Source organism: Numida meleagris, chromosome 1, assembly GCF_002078875.1.
Source record: "Numida meleagris isolate 19003 breed g44 Domestic line chromosome 1, NumMel1.0, whole genome shotgun sequence".
Classification (NCBI taxonomy): Eukaryota; Metazoa; Chordata; class Aves; order Galliformes; family Numididae; genus Numida; species Numida meleagris.
In genome coordinates, this window is record NC_034409.1 from 98614084 (window position 1) to 98627182 (window position 13099).

The window sequence follows — 13099 nt, forward strand, 5'->3', positions numbered from 1 at the left end:
TCGATTTCTAATCCCAGTCTCCAAAGGTTTGCAATTCCTGTGTGAGGATGTGTGCTCTGAAGTCCTTGTAGTACTGAGAGTAGGTAAATGGAGATCAATTTTAACTCATCTTCATGGGGAAAACAATGTTCCCTAAAAATGCCACAGAATGCACTGAAATTCAGGACACAGGAATTTCATTCTTTGCCTTTGAGCAGTGCAATTTATTGTCTTATGGTCCTATATGTTGCTCATTTCCAACAGAAGCAGAATGGATATATGTGAATTATTCATTTTTGTGTTAATACGCATGCACCTATGTATATTTATTAATTTGTCACTTGGTATCTGATTTTGTGTCAGCTGCTCCCAGTTCTCTTCAGCTCATCAGAAGCCTTAGCATTTCATTTTCCTGGAAGCCAGGAATGAAGGTGGTATACACTTCTTGGCTAACATTTAATTGTCTGGCAAACAGGGAAGTATGAATGCAAACCATACATTGGTCTGCTAATGCTTCTGTGAAAATAACTTCCAAGTTCTTTGAAACAGATTCTGTTTATAAACAGAACTTGCTACTGTTTGGAAGCAGATTATTTCTAGTTCATCCACTCTCCCTCTTTTTTGCCATGTTGTGTTTCATTGGTAAAGCACTGCAAGCAAGGAAAGTCACAGCCAGTTTAAGCAACATTTAAATGTCAGCCTTTCTGTATCTGCTACATTTTTTCCTTATATAATACGCACTATGAACCCAGAAATTTCAGTAGTGTTCCAGATACGTTTGTCTTCAGATTTAAAGTCAGTGATTAATGTATCATAAGAAAAGAAAATAATTTTATTTTACTTCCTTTAAAGTGTACAGTCTATTTTCACTAAGAGGACTGTTCTAGTTCCTGAACCATGAATATTATTCACATTATAATCATTCTAATGTCTTACTTGCTTTGCCAGAATTAAAATACTGGCACATCCACATCCTGAATCACTTTCAGAATTAAAAGAAATCTTTCAGGCTTAAATTGAGAACACTCTCATAATTTGATTTGTTTTTAATCTAAAATACTTCCACTTGAGAAAATACATGGTAAAAATAATAATCATTTTTCTAAAGAAAATGAAGCACCCTTGGTTTGGAAGTGGTACTTTCAAGATTACTGGAAACTACTTTTATGTATATATATATATGTAAATATAAATATGTCATAATTAAAAACAAGGTGGTAAATATTGCCTGGAAAAATATCTCCAACAATGACATTTTGATTCAGCTGGAAGAGAAATCCAGTGTTGTGCTGAGATGGTGGGACTTTGTAACTGACTTGAAGCAAAGGAGGGTTGGATTTCGGTGATTCGTGTTTGCTCTGCCCCCTTGTGGGTACAGAGTCCTCTGGGGCCTAAGTACAATTGTCTGATTCTTAAATATTTGTAACTCTTTCAAAAAAAAAAAAAAAAAAACAACAACAACAAAAAAACAGATGTATACTTCAAGTGATGCCCTTTTCCTAGTATCTGTGTAGACCATGTACACAGGGAAAATATTCTGATAAATGTAAGTCTTCACACATGAATAACGGATAGATGAATGATTATAATTCAAAGCAATTTTCCAAAATAATATTTTTAGGTTATGAAAGCAAGCTTGGAAACTTTAAATATAAGCAATAATTTGTTCAGAATGTAATACTAATGGAAACAAGATAGAAATAAAGAGTAATTTCAGCTTTAAATACAGCTTTTCCACTGTGGTTTTACTGATACAAATCAGCAGTAGGATTGTTTTTCTTTTCCGCAAGAAAAAAAGTAATTACCTTTGCAGTCAAAGTCACCTGAAGCCAAAATTCACATTGTAACACCATTACATCTATGAAAGTGCATGTATGTATTCACAATTTGCATTTATATAGACAAATTCTGGAAATATTTCACCTAATTGTGGGGGACACTACAGTTATTTTATCACAGACAAATTCTTGGATAGCAGGTCAGGCTTTAATATCAAGAGATGATGTATTAAACAAAGTTAATGTCTCAACATCCTATTGATGATGGTTCAATGTAATTCAAAGACTAAAAATTAGCTGTTCTTAGAGGGAAACTTTCTTAGATTTATCTTCTGTTTAACAGGAAAAGGCAATATTGCTACTTGACAATTTCCCTAAAAAACAATCAACTTAGAATTCACTAGAAAATTTGTTAAAATACTTTATTTTTATAGGGTAATATTTTTTTCATTTCCAGATTACTGAACCAATCATTAGACGGTACTGTTTCAACTTTTACTTAAGAAACAAAAAAATCACATTTATTAGTCTTCATTATTTCCAAAAATTCTACTCCACTTGCCCTGAAATCCACACTTGTTGTTTCAATACAGCTTAGAAGTACCTTGGCAGCCTAAGTTCTGCCCTTATTATTATTATTATTATTATTATTATTATTATTATTTTGAGTGAAGTTGTAAGTGTTAGTAAACAATGTAAAAAGAATTTTAATATACAGAAAGTCAAGACAAGCCTCTCTCATCCATACACACCCATAATGTCTACAATATTATACTGCATGTAGCTGAATTTTTGGTATTTATATTTTTCTTTTTCTTGTGACATGACTGTAATTTCATAACCACAGCTGCATCTCAAATAGTTCAAGCCTGTACAAAGAGGGGACGTTGGAATAACTCTACAGATAAATCACATCATTGAGTGACTCAAAAAGAATCTGAAATAGGGAAAACAGATTTTGAAAAGTGTGCTCTTGACAAATCTGCATAACACACATTTATTTACAATAAGAACTGCTGCTGAATTTGTGGTTTCTCTTGGAGAAATGTGTATGTTACATGTACATGCTAGAACATGGTACTTTCTCATATTCTCCACAGAAAGTAAGTTGAGGTTAGCTAGGTTTCACAGCCACTACAACTATCAGACTGTTGTGAGCCTTACACAGGAGCTGTACATCTTTCCTTTCTCACTGCTCATCCATCACCATACAGCATAATGGCGCAGAGCATGTAGTTATTTGTGCAGTTTTGTATTCATCTAATCTAATGCATTTCTAATGAACCCTTCCCTGTGAAATTGGTGCATTCTTGAATATGAAAAGAGTAAATCCTTGGAACCCTTGCCTGATTTTCAGACCAAACTGAGGCTATGTACCATTAAGCATTTGTACTCATGAATATTTAAACATATTTATTCTTGTATTGATTTTGTACAATGCCTTTGGGTGTTCCCTAGCAGGACTCCCTGTGTAAACCTAAGCAAGTGACTTACTGGGGGTAGGGTTTCAGAAATCCATAAATATGTACTTACATAAGTAAAGGATATAGTCAGTATGTTAACACTTCATTCCCCTACTGTGTCACAAAATACAAGTACTATTTTTTCTTTTTTTTCCATATTCTTGAAGAGTCTGATTTGCTTATAAAGATATCTAATGTTCTACATTGCATAAATTACGCATTCTCATTCTTTTAAATCCATTCCTTCAGACTACAGTTTTTCTTTTCTTTTTTTTCTATTCTTTTCTTGAATCTTTTACCATGCATTAACCTTGTAAAATGTTTTAATAGACTTCTGCAGAATAGCAAGTACAATAGACTCCCAGCTTCTTTGGATGGAATGTAGGAGTGGGGAGCAACTTCTTCCATTCTAGTACTGATAAAGTTACATAGTTCACTCTTACTGATATGTCTCCACTTTCATTTGTAATATATAGCTTGTATTCAACTCTTCATAGTCATACAGGATAATCCGATCACATTCCTCTTCTTCGAATGTTTTGGTGAACCATACAACATTATTTACGGTTGTGAGATCACAAGATATTCCAGGGCCTATATGCTGTGGGTTTCTTGTAAGTTAACTAATTTCTTGGCGTTTTGTTTACTTTGGTTAACACAGAGCTTCCACTGATGTAATGGGTGGATGCAAAAAAAGACACTTGAACTCATGGAAGGTTACCTCTTACTGTGTCACTGTACATGAGTGTTTAGCTACATCTCTACCACACATAACAGTTGCTCTAGAATCAGCTGGCAAGAAAGAATTAGCATAACAAAAACACAGTGCAATACTACATGATATTTTCTTGATCAGTAGAGGCCATCAGCATGCAGCACCCAGATGACGTTATGTATTTAAGCACATCATTCTGAAATATCTGTTCTCTGCACATAAGCTCAGATGGGACTCAGACGATAGCTTCATCAGCTCTATTAATAACAGAATAACAGAAGTGATGGAAGTTATTCTTAGAAGGTTGAACTGTCAATGGTGTAACTAGCTACCATATACAATCTCTCTCTAAGTAGCACATCTGAAAATCTTTGAATACAATTTTTTCTGCAAATACCTTCTGTGCTGATTTACATGCTGGGAGGATAACAGACTTACTTTTCCCTCTTGGGGTGGAATATAAGTCTTCACTATTGAAGGGAAAGATTAAATATTTTGGAAAACATGAAACTGTTTATTTTTACACCTATTATTGAGATGTTTCATAAAAGACATTTGTGTTCAGAAGAGAAATTGAGTGAATCAGAGTCATATTTACATTCTAAACACTGAAGATGCCTGTAAATACTTTTCTGTTGAGAAATCTGTTGAGAAACGTCACGTGATCTTTTCTACAAGGAGTAGAAAATGATTCAGTGCAAGTAACATGAATTTCAACAGTAAAAAGCAAAGACTGTCTTCTTTTCCAAGTATTTTCAGACTTTACTTATACTTGCCCTTGAAATCTTTCTCTTTTCTAACTCAAGTTTTAACAAGCAGTATTTAATATTACAGCACCTTCAGTGAAGAAGTGACACTTCTACTGAATTTTCCTAATGCTTTATTTATGTCTAACAGTTGCTGATGCAACTGTAGAGATGCTCAAATTTTCTTAGCCAGCCATGAGAACCATATCCCTTATTTGAAACGAGCAGTTTCTGAGATATATTCGGAATACTGCTTCACACTATCTGCTAATGCTGCCACTAAAATGTTCAGCAAGAGTCACAACTTATGACTTAAGCTCACCAACTCTCTCTAGGCTCCAGAACATTCATTTCAACTTCTGCTGAATTGCAATTATCCCAAAGTACAAGGCTGTCCAGTGCAAAGTATCTAAAGAATCAGATGACATTTTAACACTATCTGCAGCTAAAATACAAATGATCCATAATTCCTTAGAGACACATCATCTCTACCATTTACGGAATAAAATTTCATTGCAGAATTTTCATAATTCCTCTTCTACTTCTTTTCATTTCTTACTTGTTTTATAAGGACAATAGTACATTGTCCTTATTTGGATCACAAATGTATTATCATTTACATTTGTGCAAATGCATTTTTATTTTCAATTTTCAATGTTTTAACTGTAAGTAACATGCCCAGGAAAGCTGGGGAGAGTGTTTCTTAAGCACTATATGCAACACTAAATCCAATGTCATCAGCTGATACTAGTGAATTCACTTAATACATACAAACTCAGTGCATGAATATTGTGATAGAATTTTGTAGATATAAGATTGTGAAACTCTACATGTTAGTTTCCTGAGAGCTTGAAACACATCCACCTTTTCTAATGTATTTTAAACTCCATTAAATATAAAGAATTGTGAGCAGCAGTCTAAGAAGTACACCTGCTTTTGCAGGGAGACTAATAAAATAATCTAATAGGCTTTCTTCATCAGTAATTTTTGTGATTCAGTTAACTGGGATAATGTGGTTAATTATATAATTTTAAACTGATTAAACCTGTAAACATTCACTTCTCAAAGAGATTTTGTGTTTTTGTACTCTGTGACAAATTAAACAGGCTACCACCACTAAAGTAAAATCTATTCTCATATGTTTTTGTTAAACCATTTCATCAATTGTTCTTGAAATTAGTCAGAAATGCATAATAGAATTGCAGGTTTTGGGGAAAAAAAAAAAAAAAAGATCCTTTTGGAGAGTTTTTGCCTGCAGGAAAGCCGTGAAGAAAAGAAATACATTGCGAAGGTTAGACATTGGCACAGCATCTTAAAATCGAATGTAGCATGTCATAATCTACAGAACTGAGTAGTTTTAATCCCCTTAGCACAAAAACAAATATGTCAGTATAGAAAGATTAAAGGGTTTAACACTTACAATTGGATAGAAAGCGAAGTTCCTTGCTGGAGAATAAATTGTAAATGAACTGCATCTGTGGTGGATTTAGAGTAATTTTATCATCCACAAAACTGTTTACAGTGAGGCTATTCTTGCACCAGTATGGGCTAGAGAAGATGCAACTCAGACACAGAAGTCTTTCTCCTCTGTGCCATCCTAGCACTGCACAGGCTGCTGCGCTCTCCTGCAGCTCCTATGCTTGGGGACAGAGGTCCCCTGCCAGCACCCACCTCCTGGCAAGAATGCGTCTCCCCCAGGCCCACTGAGAAGTCCTCACAACCTGCACAGTCACAAACCTGCAGAGCTTGGTCCTCCCTTGGGAGCTTGGTTGAGGCGGGGACTTTGACAGGCTGGTTAGAGGGAGTAAGGGGGTGCTGGGGACTGTGTCCTGCAGGGCCTCACCACCACTGTTGCGTGTAGGGACACAGGGATGCTGCCCTAAGCAGAGCTGCTTGCTCCTTTCCATACCCTCTGCTCCACAAGCTGCTGCATCTTTTGGCTGCCTCACCTTACAGTACAAAAAATTATAGAGAACTGTACAGTTTCCTTAGATGTGGTATAAAAAGTGACTTCAGATGTTAGCTCTTTTCCACAAAAAAACCTAAAAAAATAGAAAATCAGAAATTTACTTTTTTATATATTGGATCAAGCTACCTTGGATTCTAAAAGCCTTAGACCTAATGCTATAAGGCTTTAGGAATGTGGCTTCACATCTACTTCTTGCTAAGTTTTCATTCTACTTCTTTGCTAACATGTTTTATTAGAAATATTTCAAAAGCAGTAACAGAAACAGGTCAGGACCTATATTTTTTCTATGGCAATAAAAATGAAAGAAATGGATTCTGAGGGTCTTTTATTACAGTAAAATGTAAAGCAAAAGCTAACGTAAAGATCAACACTAACTGTCAAGTGGCTCACAGAGTTGGATGTATATCCATTTGGCAAATATTTACAAACAGGAACACTGTAATTTACAGAATGGTTCAAACATGCCAAAATTATGTGTGCTTACAGGAATAGCTAGTGGGGAAAAAAAAAAAATAGAATGCCTGAAATGGATAACCACTATCCCCTTTCATACAGCAGCATATGAATCTTATGAAATATACCAGTATGCTTTTACAACTATGTAATATTTGAAAAGAAGTAAATAATGTTATTAGGGAAAGCTCTACACATTCAATTTATTGAAGATAAGTGGAAAATCCTTCCAAATGAATAGATTCTTCAACCCTTCATCTCTTCATTCCACCTATATGAATACATCCAATGCTGTCATAATCACTTTTTATCACAGATCAAGGAAATGCACTGCAAGACACCAGAAATCTGCAATAATTGTCAACTCCTTGTCTTGATTTAGTAAGATGTCATTAATATTTTAAAATAAAATACAGCCTTCATTACAGAAGTTACACTGCTCACTTGCTAATTTCCCATAAAATACCAGTTCTTTTTTCTGAAAGAATTTAGCTTTATGTAACAAATTCTTTTAATATTTATAAACTCAGTTGTGATTTGATAATTTGATCATGAATAAAATTAACTTTATTCTCACTACTAGAAGAAGTGATTTCTGCTATGCACTTTATAGAAGATGATAATTTTTTTTTCCAAAACTTTGGATTTAAAGTTTTATTTCTGTATTTTAATAACATAATCTGTCTAGTTCTGGACAAAAAAAAAATTGCATTTTGATTGTATCTAAGCCAATTTACTATTTAGGTGATTTTAAGTGTAATTAATTGTTCTTCTCTGCAAACCTTCGTGTCTTTTGCTGCTGTCATTTTGCTTTGCCTTTATATTTGGTGAATGAACATATCTCTTCCTCAGCATAGCAAAAAGAGTGGGACCTAATACCGATATTTGCAGTATTTCACTTGTCACATATATCCATTTCTGTCTGCTTCTTCCCACTCATGCTATTGGTCTTTACTCCTCAGCTTAGCTCTGTGTCCTTATAAGCTGCATATATCTCCTGCACTATTACCTGACCTTCCTGATTTCATAAATATTTTTAAGTCACTAAGTTTGTCCAAAATTCCTCTGAAAAATCCTGTCTAATGTTTATTCATATATACCTGTATGTTTGTCACTCCGATCTTTTGTGAAGCCATGCTGATAATACTCAAACAACATTGCTGCTCATTCTTTATTGTTCTATCTTCAATCAGCTTAATCTTGTTTGCTCTTTGTACCTCCAGACTTAAATGTTTTTTTTCTTCAATCATTACTTCTTATAGAGTATCACCCAACATCTCATTTATTACTTTTCCTCTGCTTTGTAATAATTCCTGTTGATTTTACTGTCTTTCTTATATATGTTTACTTTTTCAAATTGTTAGCATTTTTCTCACGTAATGCAATGTTGCTTCAGTTTCTGGAATATATTGTAATTTGGTATATTTCCCTATTATTAGTTCTCTCTTCAGTCTTTTTTCTTTTCCTTTAGGAATGTTGATGCAACATCATGTAAGTGGCCTGGAGTGATGGCCACTTGTACCAATAAAATATTCCTACACTCTCTTAAAGGCTTACTCACTCCAGCAGACTCCCTTTCTCCTCAGCATTCTTGCAATAATATTATTTCACTCTTTCCTTCAGCTTTCCTTAAAATTACTTTTCCATTCCTTAGCTTAATTTTATAAACTTTGCATTCTTCTCCATGCTTGAAGTGGTTTATGTTTCACACTTTATTCTTTTTATGTTATAACAATGCCCTTCCACTTCAGTAATATATTTTATGCTAAGACTTTTAAGTAATGACTTAAGCTTTCAGTATAATGTAAGAAGTAATGTCCATTATTGTCGTATTAGTAAAAGGAAACTGAGGCACTGTAATAAGCCAGATGACTTCTTGGAGATAAATACTAAGTATTAATAAAGCTGTAGAAATCTAATCTTTACTCCTTGTTTGCTTTATTGTTTTCATCTTCTGTTTATCACAATGTAAGTAAAATATTTATAATTAAAATAATTATCATTTCCTGTTCATTCACTGATGTCTCATATTGCTACTATTTAACCTGTCAAACCCATTAGAAAAGAAAGAACAGTATTTTAAAAACTCTTTCAATGTCTTTATATTGTGAGTTTTCACGTATTCAATACAACAGTACCTCTAGTACAAGACATTCTTCTGGGTACATATTTATACATCATTTACATATTTTTGAATAACTCAAAATCTAGAAAAAATAATTGATGTATTTATTTCTGTGTATGCATGCATGATGTTTGAGTTTTTAATTACGTGATGACAATTACAGTTAAAGGTTTTAATGCAGGCATATGCAGCACTCAGATTGTTAGCTACTCCCTACTCACCCTTTAAATTTTGTTCTGTTCTGTTCTATTCTACTGTTTGTTTTGATGATCTCTCCAATATAAATGTTTCTGAATAGAGGCCATCTCACTAAAACATTAATACAACTGATGCTCTTATGCTAATAACCATGTTTTAGGCTTGCTGTAATATATATATATATTGAGTTTCAACTCTTTTAAAATTGTCGCATTCAGTGTTCTATAATGCACTTCTCTGCCTCTTACAGTAGGTGTCTTACAGCAAATGTCTTACTCTCTCTGCTGTCAGATATTGATCAATGGAGATTTCATAGAATCACAGAATCATAGAATGGCTTAGGTAGGAAGGAACTTTAAAGATCATCCAGTTATAATCCCTCTGCTGAGGGCTGGTTGCCACCCACAACTTCAGGCTGCCCATGGCCCTATCCAGCCTGGCCTTGAATACCTCCAGGGATGGGACATCCACAGCTTTTCTGGGAAACCTGTTCCAGCACCTCATCACCCTCTGAGTCAAGAATTTATTCCTAACACCTAGACTAAATTTCCTCTCTTTTAGTTTAAAGCCATTCTCCCTTGTTCTAATACTGTTAAACTGCGCAAAAAGTCAGCCCCCTATTTCATCCAGTACATAGGTTTTCCCTAGATCCTCCCAGTGCTTTCAGAAAATCCAGTTCTACCCAATTGTAAAACCTATTTCTATTTTCTGCCAATCCAGAAACATCTTTAGAGAGTCATATTTCCACACTCTTAATATAGCCAGTCCCTGTCTCTGCATAAAAAAAATGTGCAGGGAGCAAACATGAAATACTACATTTTGCAAATCTGAACTGGCCCTCTTAGTAATTCAATTTATTTTTTTTATTTGCCTGAGAAAGCTACTCTTCACTTTTGGCGAGTAATATTGCTTCTTCAATATTTTTTATAAGTGTTTCCTTTGGAGAAGTAAGGGTGATGGAAAGGAAAGGAAAATGACCTACGTTGTTTCTTGGATCTCTTCTTACAACCAAAGCCTGACTGTACCAAACCATGACATAAAACACCAAACAAACCAGCAGCCCCTAGCCTAAGGTGTTTATGATTAGTAAATATTATAAGGCTTGATTATGTGATCTGTATGGAAGAGATTTTCACGTTCCCGCCTGAAGGGTAGAATTAAAACCCCCATACTCTACCTCAGGGTGATTTACGGCATCAACAAGTAATTCTTAGCTCTTTCCTTTTTAGACAAAATCTTTCTGAAAAGATGATGAGAGAAGAAGAGAAGCAAATGTTGTCATTGAAACAGATCTAATTTTAGCACTTTATCTAGCTGAATATTCTACTCCAACTTTTAATTGAATAGTTGGATTCAGCTGAAAAAGTGTAGACTGAGGTTTTTACTACACAATTACGGCATCCCTACTGTAGCTTCTCAGCAGTAGATGCATACCAGTGATGTGAATCACACACAGATAATACCTGTTATTGGTGTATACTTCTGTAGTGTCTCTTAAAAAAATGCAAGTGCATTGAAACCTAAATGTGAAGGCTGCAAGAAAAATAAAAGGAGAAAAACAGAAGCCACCGCACTTAGTCTTTGTACTTCTATCTACACTAGCTTGCAGTATTTCCCTATGCTTGGAAGAAAAATTGTAGTAAAAAATATCACAAAACCATAAAATCATAGAATGGCTGGGGTTGGAAGGGATCTTAAAGTTCCTAACTGCCGGCTGTGGGCAGGGTTACCAGCCACTAAATCAGGCTGCCCAGGGCCCCATCCAACCTGGCCTGGAATACTTGCAGGTATGGGGTGAATATCTGCTAGACAGCCAGAGGAAAACTGCAATATCATGTAGAACAGGAAAAAAATAAAAAAGATAAAAGATAAAAGAATGTATTAATCTTTAATAATGTCCACTCTTTAAGAATTAATCCTTCCAGTTGCTGCAATTTTTCTCTCATCCACTAAACCAATCAACAGCTTTCTTAAAGATAACATAGAAGATCAAAATCCAGAGAAAGTCTAAAATCCACAGCTATGTTTTAATGTGAGTTTATACACTAAGGAGGTATTTGCTACCTTTTCTGGAGAAAATAGTTAAAGTTCTCCCATTTTGCCTGACTTTGTTTCCTGGGAAAGCATCACATGCCATCAAATTCTCTGCCAGTCCTGGGGAGATGTTCCCCAAGGCCACAAATCTTGACTAGCTTTTCACAAAGAGCTGTTACTCTTAAATTTTGAATATTTCAGGTTTGGCTTTTTTTTGCAGTGTGCCACTTTGAGGTGTGGTCTTTGTATCTGGCCGATTGAAATAGCATTAAAGGCACTGTAAACTGATTGAAGATGCATTTGGATGTTTACTATCCCTTTATGCCTTTTCATCTGGCTTGCACCTGTGTCTCCCAAGTTACGGTTATCTTTCCCAAATCAAAAGAAAAATGTGACTTTTTGTATACATATTTCACTAAAACTATTATTGAAAAACACTTCTCCTTTTAGTGAGAATGCTCCAGTCTTAAAAGAATGCTTGATTTGTATTCTTCTCTTCAAGACTTAGAAGGGAAATTCAGAGGAAATACTTCACTGTTAGATAACTGATTCTAAAACTGTTACTTCCCAATGGCAACGCTGCAAAATAATAAAGCACAGAGAGTTGTAAAATTGTAGAATAAAAGAATAATAGAATGGTTGGGTTGGAAAAGAGCTTAAAGATCACCTATTTCCAATGCCCCTGCCACGGGAAGGGTTGCCACCACCAGACCAAGCTGCCCAGGGCACAGTCCAAACTGGCATTGAATGGGGCATCCACAATTTTTCTGGGCAGCCCGCTCCAGTGCTTCACCACCTTCATCATGAAGAATTTCTTTCTTATATCTAATCTAAACCTACCCTTTCATAGTTTAAAACCATTATCTCTTGTCCTGTCACTACACTCCCCGAGAAAGAGTCTCAGCCTATCTTTCCTGTAGGCTCTTTTTAAAAAGCCACTATAAGATGACCCTAGAGCCTTCCCTTCCCTATGTTCATTAACCTCAGATTACTCAGTGTTTCTCCATCGGAGAGATGCTCCAGCCATCTGATCATCTTAATGCTCTAACAGTTTCATGTCTTTCTTAAGCTGGAGGCCCCAGGAGTACTCCACATAGGGTTTCACCAGAGTGGAGAGAGTCACGTCTTTAAACCTTCTTTTGATACAGCCCAGGATACAGTTGGTTTCTCTGGTTACAAGCACACGTTGCCAGCTCATTTTGAATATTTCATCCATCAACACTCCTAAGTCCTTCTCCTCAGGGCTGCTATCTATCTCCTTGTCTCCAAGACTGCATTTCTGCTTGAGATTGTCCTGACTCAGGTTCAAGATTTTGCGCTTGTCCTTGTTGAACTCTGTGTTGTTAACGTATTAAATAGTGCCAACCCAATACTGATCCCCTGAGGAACACTATCCATCACTGGTCTCTACTTGGACATTGAGCTGTTGATCACAATTCTTTGAATGTGAATATCCAACCAATTCCTTGTCTACTGAGTGGTCCATCCATCAAATCCATGTCTCCAATTTGGAGACAAGGATATCATGAAGGACAGTGTCAAATGCTTTGCACAAGTCCAAGCAAATGAAGAGAAGTTGCTCTTCCCTTATCCAACAATGCTTTCCCCCATTGTACAAGGTAATTGGAACAGAGGCGAT